Below are 5,517 nucleotides of genomic sequence, written 5' to 3'. Positions count from 1 at the left end.
AGACGAAGGCGTGTTTTGGCGTCCCGACCGCAGGCCTCCCCGGGCTGGCGGGGGAGGCCTGCAGTCGGAACGCCAAAACACGCCTTCGTCTCCCGTCGGGAGCCGCGGAGGCGGCCCAGGAGGCGACGGCGATCCCGCGTGTCCCGCCCCCGACCCTCACCTGGCCAGGCCCGGGCCAGCGCCCAGAGCCCGCGCGAGCACGGCGTCCCGGGAGCGTCCGGGGAGGCGGGCGGGCGCGAAGACGGTTAGGCCGCGCTGCAGGCCGGCGCGCTTCCTGCCGCGGCCCCGTCCTCGGGGGCCGCGGCCCGAGCCCCCCGCCGGCCCCACGCCGCGCTCCCACCCGCGTCCGCGGCGTGGGGCCCCGCCGAGCACTTCTCCTCACCTGCGAGGCTCCCGGGGCCCTCCGGGGCCTCGAAGCGGGAGGACCGCGCCGGCTCAGGGGGTCCCCGACGCGGGGGGGCCCCCACTCCGCACACGCGCACGGCCGGGAACCCGCGCCCCCCGAGGCGACGCGGGCCGGCTCCCGCCGCCCGACCCACACACACGCGCGCACTCTCCTCTCTCTCCCCCACACGCAGACACACAGTCACACACGCACGCACACCCACTCGCCGCGGGGGCCGCCTTCCGCCCGCCAAAGTCCCAACTCAACACACACACCCACACCCACACACACCCACACGCGTCCGTCCGTCCCTCGCCCACCTCACTTCCCGGAGGGGAGACGCGCTCCCCCTCGCTCCGCTCCCGGTCCGGACTCCCGAGCCCACGGGAACACTCTACCTCATTCTCCTCCGCGGGCCCAGGAGGAGCAACAGCAGCCATTTCCCCGCGCAGGGGCGGGGGGCGGAAGAAACACTCACACGACCACGCGCGCGCGCGCCGGGCCCCCACGGAGGCTCCCCTCCGGACCTCAGACGCAAACACAAACACCCACGCCCGCCCCGAGGGGCCGCGGCCACGGCGGCGGCGGCGGCGGCGGGAGGCCCGGCCCCGGAAGGCGGCCGAGCGCGCAGGGCCGGGAGCCGAGGCCCGCGCCCCCTCCTCACCTGCATTCAGCGCGCCAGGGTCCGGGCGGCGGCGGCGGCGACGGCGGCGGCGGGGCTGCGGCGGCGGGGGAGGAGGCGGCGGCGGCGGCGGTGGTTGCGGCGGGGCTGAGGGCAGTAAAGACATGCAGGCAGCCCGCCGGGGGGAGAGGCACCGGCCGGAGGGGACGCGGGGCGGGCGGGCCGGGCCGGGCGGCCTGGGGAACCACCGAGGCGGCGGAGGGCGGCCGGAGGGGGAAGGACGAAGAGCAGACGGATCGGGGGACCTGGGGGGGGGGGGGGTGGGGCGGCCGGGGAGAGGAGACCGCGGGCCGCGCCGCCGCCGCCTCCGCCTCCGCCGCCGGACAGGGACGACGGCGACCGGGGCGCGCAGGGAGAGGGGCCCGCGGTCGCCGGGGACGCGGCCGCCGCCGCCGCTGCGAGCGCCTCGCGGAGCCCGGCCTTGGCCTTGGCCTTCTGGCGCCGAGGCTGCCGCTGTCGCCGCCGCCGCCGCGGAGGTTGCTGCCGAGCCGGGGTTGCTGCGGAGGCCGGGGCCGAGAGCGGAGAGACCGAGGGAGACGCGGGCCTGCGGTGCCTTCGCTCTAATTCACGCACGTTCACACCCCCGAAGGGCCGGGGGAGAGCGGTCCGGGCGCTATCACTCTAGAGATTAATAACAAGGTGCAGAGAGTGCAGGGAGGAGGAGGAGGACGACGACGGCGAGGGTTGATTGACGTGGAGGGGCTGGCGGGAGTCCGTCACTCCCCGGCGCGGAGGGGTGGGGTGGGAGGCCGGGGGGCGGGGCTCCGGCGCCGCGCCGCGCTGCGCGAGGTGCGCGTGCGCGCGGGCGGCCCAGCGGCTCGCTCGGTTTCCTCGTCGCCCTCCGCTGGTGGTTGGAAAGGTGGGGGGGACAGAAACAGATCTCCTTTTATTAGACCGAGCGGAGAGGAGCGCTGAGGAGTCTTGCACGGTTATCGAAACCTACGTGCTCATTTATGGGGGTGGGGGAAGGACACGCGGGGACCCCTCCCCCGAGCTGTTCCCCGATGCTGCCCTACGCAGACCCACAGGCAGAGCTCAGGGCGTGCTAGGTATTTAAGGAGACCGTCAGGTGAGGTGAAGCGACCCAAGGAAGATGTTCTCTGACATCCTCCGTGGGATTTCAACACCCCCCCCCCCTTTTAAACAAGTAGCATGTTTAAGTTGCGTGGCGGGAGGTGAATTTTAAAACCTACGACGCTCTGCGATAAACCCGTCCTATTTTTAAGTTCTCCCTTCTCGCGATAAGATTGCATTTAGCAGTTTGCGGCAGTTACTGAGTGAAAACATTTAAGTGTAAACTAGAAATATTATTGGTTACCGTGTGAATGGAGCTTGCTATTTTAAGTTCGGAGGGATTTATTTTGGCACTTGAAGCACACCACATTTTCCACCAGCAGACCGAGAAGCAAATTGCATATGCTCTACAAGGCAGAATGCTGCCACGGATTTGCACTTTCGGTCTCGGTGCGTGGCTCTGTGTTGGGTATTGATCGATGTTGGTCCAAGAGTTGATTACACCGTTCAATATATTTTATCCTCAAATGTATGTTGTTTTCAGCACACTGAAGGCACCGTGTTGGTTGCAGTTTATCACAGGCCCAGTTACTGAATGTTTAAAGCCTTTATCTCTTGAGAAGTGAGGAAGGGGATGCGATTAAAATGCAAAATATTTATTAAGAACTGAACTGCACTTTCATCTTGTCGCCAGGAAGTATGAATGAGTAAAAAAGCCCTTCTGAGCCAAAAAGATCTACAAGCTACCTGTTTTTCCATCCTGGTTCAGTTTCTGTTTCCCTCACTAGCAACACCACACAAACCATGTTTTGTAAAAGGTTAAGATGGCCATAGTCCTGGAAGAAGTCTATTCGATTCCAACTATTTTAATCTGAATACCAATAATACTTAGTGATTTTTAACTTTGTAAACAGCAAAACCAAACAAGTCACCTCAGGAGGCCAGGATAGTGAACCGGCCTGCGTGATACCTTATTTATCATCCAATTTTAAGCCACATAAATGTGATACATGTCTCACATATCTTTAAATACCTGTAGATAAGGTTCTAGCTTGTACACAATAAGCAAATACATGCCAGGTGTGTGATGGTCTCTTATAGCGCTGGAGACACACTCAAACGTGGTTAGTCCTTATGCCTGAGTGCTTCACAGCCCTTGCAGGGGAAGCTGGCACATAAACAGGAAGTTCTCAGAGAGCCAGCCAAAAAGGAAAGGTGACACAAATTAGCTGAACAATGCCTCGAAGGACAGATTGAAATCCCTGACATTTTTACCTCAGCCATCTGATATTACCCACCGTCAGCTGTCTAATAATAGGAATGGTACAGGGAGAAGAAAGGCACTGAAGGCAGGGGAGAGCTAATTATAACATTTAGAATTAAGAATGTGAATGTTGTTATAGAAAGATCAAGCAGGGGTGTAGCTGGAGAGAGAGCTCAGTGGTTAACAGCACTGGCTGCTCTTCCAAAGGAGGTGTTTGATACCCAGCACCTATGTGGGTGCTCACAACCATCTGCAACTCCAGCTCTGGGGGGATCTGATGCTCTCCCCTGACTTCCTTGGGCACCAGGCATGAGTGTGGTACACAAACATACATGCAGGCAGAACAGTCACATACATGAAACCAAGGAAAGAATTTTTAAAAGCTCAGTTGAATCCAGGTTGCATTCCAAAAATCTGTACTCACAGAGATAGTTTCTGTGGGATATGAAGTATATTGACTTGCAACAAACATAAAAAGGACTAATTTGCACTATTTTATCCTTGGCATGTTGGGTACTATCCCTGGGGATTTAATTTGCAAGGCCTTCTTCACCTTCTTTAACATGCTGTCCTACTGAGCTACATCTCTAGCTCTAGACAGTTCTTGTCTGTCTGGTTGTTTAGCTTGGTTTTCGGAGTTACTTTGTCTGAGACACAATCTCCCTATACAGCCCAGGCTGTCCTTAAACTACCCTCCTGCTAGGATTGCAGGCTTACACCACCACTGGTCAGTCTACACAATTTTTAAAAATCAGTTTTACAGAATAAGGTATGGTGTTGCATGCTTATAATCCCAGAACTCAGGAGGCAGAGGCAGAAGGGTTACTGCAAGTTCAAAGCAAAGGCCAACCTAACCAACGTTCTAGGCCTGCCATGACTGCAGAGAGAGATCCTGTCTTAACAAAGAAAACAAGCCAAACCTGTTTTTAATATATCATTTCATGCTTGTCAGATTTTGTCCTTTTTTTTAAAGTTTAAATTAGAATAGAAATTCTCTGCCTTTGCTATTGGGAATGGAGCTATAATAAACATGCTGAGTTTGTTGATGGTATCTCATTTGTTTTTAATTTGTATTTCCTTGATAACTACTCATCTTTATAGTGAAGGATACACTAATTTTCCAGAATTGATTATTATACAGTGTATGCATTTAAAGAAATATATTCTGTAAATAAGTTCAATTATATATCCAAGAATTAAAAGAAAGCATATCTTTTAAAAAGATAGTTTGGAGCTTGAGACATGGCGCAATCGTTAAGAGCCCTGCCTGCCCTTGTTCCCACCACCACATCAGTCATGTCACAAATACCAGTGACTCAAGCTCCAGGAGATCCAACACCCTCTTCTGGCCTCCCAGGGCACCTGCACACACATGGCAAACACACACACATAAATAAATAAATAAAAATAAATCTTAAAAAATATTAGTAAGATAGTGAATTGTATTTTGCTCCATTTTATGAATGTAAAATAACTGTAACTTGGTCTGGAATGTAGTTCACTGACGAATCATTCCGTAGCCCATGCTGGGCCCTAGTTTTGATCCCCACCACCATACATAATTTTTAAGGCTGAAATAAGTATTGTGCTTGATGATAGTTCAGTCGGTAAGGTGCTTGCCTTGCAAGAAACAGGACTTGAGTTTGATCTGCCAGAGCCTATTTAAAAAATAAATGAATAAAAGGTGGGTGTGGAGGAAAAAAAGGCAGGGAGTGGCTGGGAAGTAAGTAGCTCCCTGGAACTCACTGGCCAGCCAACCTAGCCTACTTGTTGAGTTCCAGGCCAGTAAGGTACTCCATCTCAAATACAGTTGGCCTCCACATGCATTTCACACGTGTGCTTGTGCCCACTCATATATGAACATGGCGTAAAAATGCACACAAATACATAGTAAGATCATCTTTCTTTTTTCTCCAAACCTCCTCATGGGGCCTCAAAACTGTGTTTCAGTGAAGTGACATAGTCTACAGTCACTGAACTACATTTCCTATGCTCTTGTCATTTATTGCCTCTCTCCTCAAATTGTAATTTATTGTTGTTGTTGTTTTGACTTTAGTTTGGGTTTGATGTTTGTTCATGTGTGTGCATTTCCTTTAAGAACCGATTTGCATGTGTCTGGTGTATGCGCATGTATGTATTTGGAAGCTAAAGGACAACCTCAACCTTGTTTCT

The 5,517-nt window shown here is 54.4% G+C and overlaps 1 protein-coding gene across 3 annotated transcripts in view; it reads right to left on the bottom strand.

Moving 5' to 3' along the window:
- The window catches only part of Cnot6l (CCR4-NOT transcription complex subunit 6 like), a 93,704-nt gene extending 92,575 nt beyond the window's left edge, over window positions 1–1,129 (bottom strand). Inside the window, exon 1 of one of the 3 annotated variants that reach the window (XM_055594529.1) lies at window positions 1,050–1,129. The gene's annotated coding sequence lies outside the window, so the exon portion shown is untranslated. Of the gene's footprint in view, window positions 1–382; window positions 572–705; window positions 727–1,049 lie in introns of those variants that run through there. The other 2 variants (XM_055594526.1, XM_055594527.1) reach the window with 2 other exon arrangements.
- Window positions 1,130–5,517: the final 4,388 nt, after the last annotated feature.

This window comes from Psammomys obesus, unplaced genomic scaffold (genome assembly GCF_907164565.1).
Source record: "Psammomys obesus unplaced genomic scaffold, mPsaObe1.curated_primary_1811, whole genome shotgun sequence".
NCBI classification, from domain to species: Eukaryota; Metazoa; Chordata; class Mammalia; order Rodentia; family Muridae; genus Psammomys; species Psammomys obesus.
Note: the sequence above shows the minus strand (reverse complement) of the source record. Positions and strands in the feature narration are given on the sequence as shown.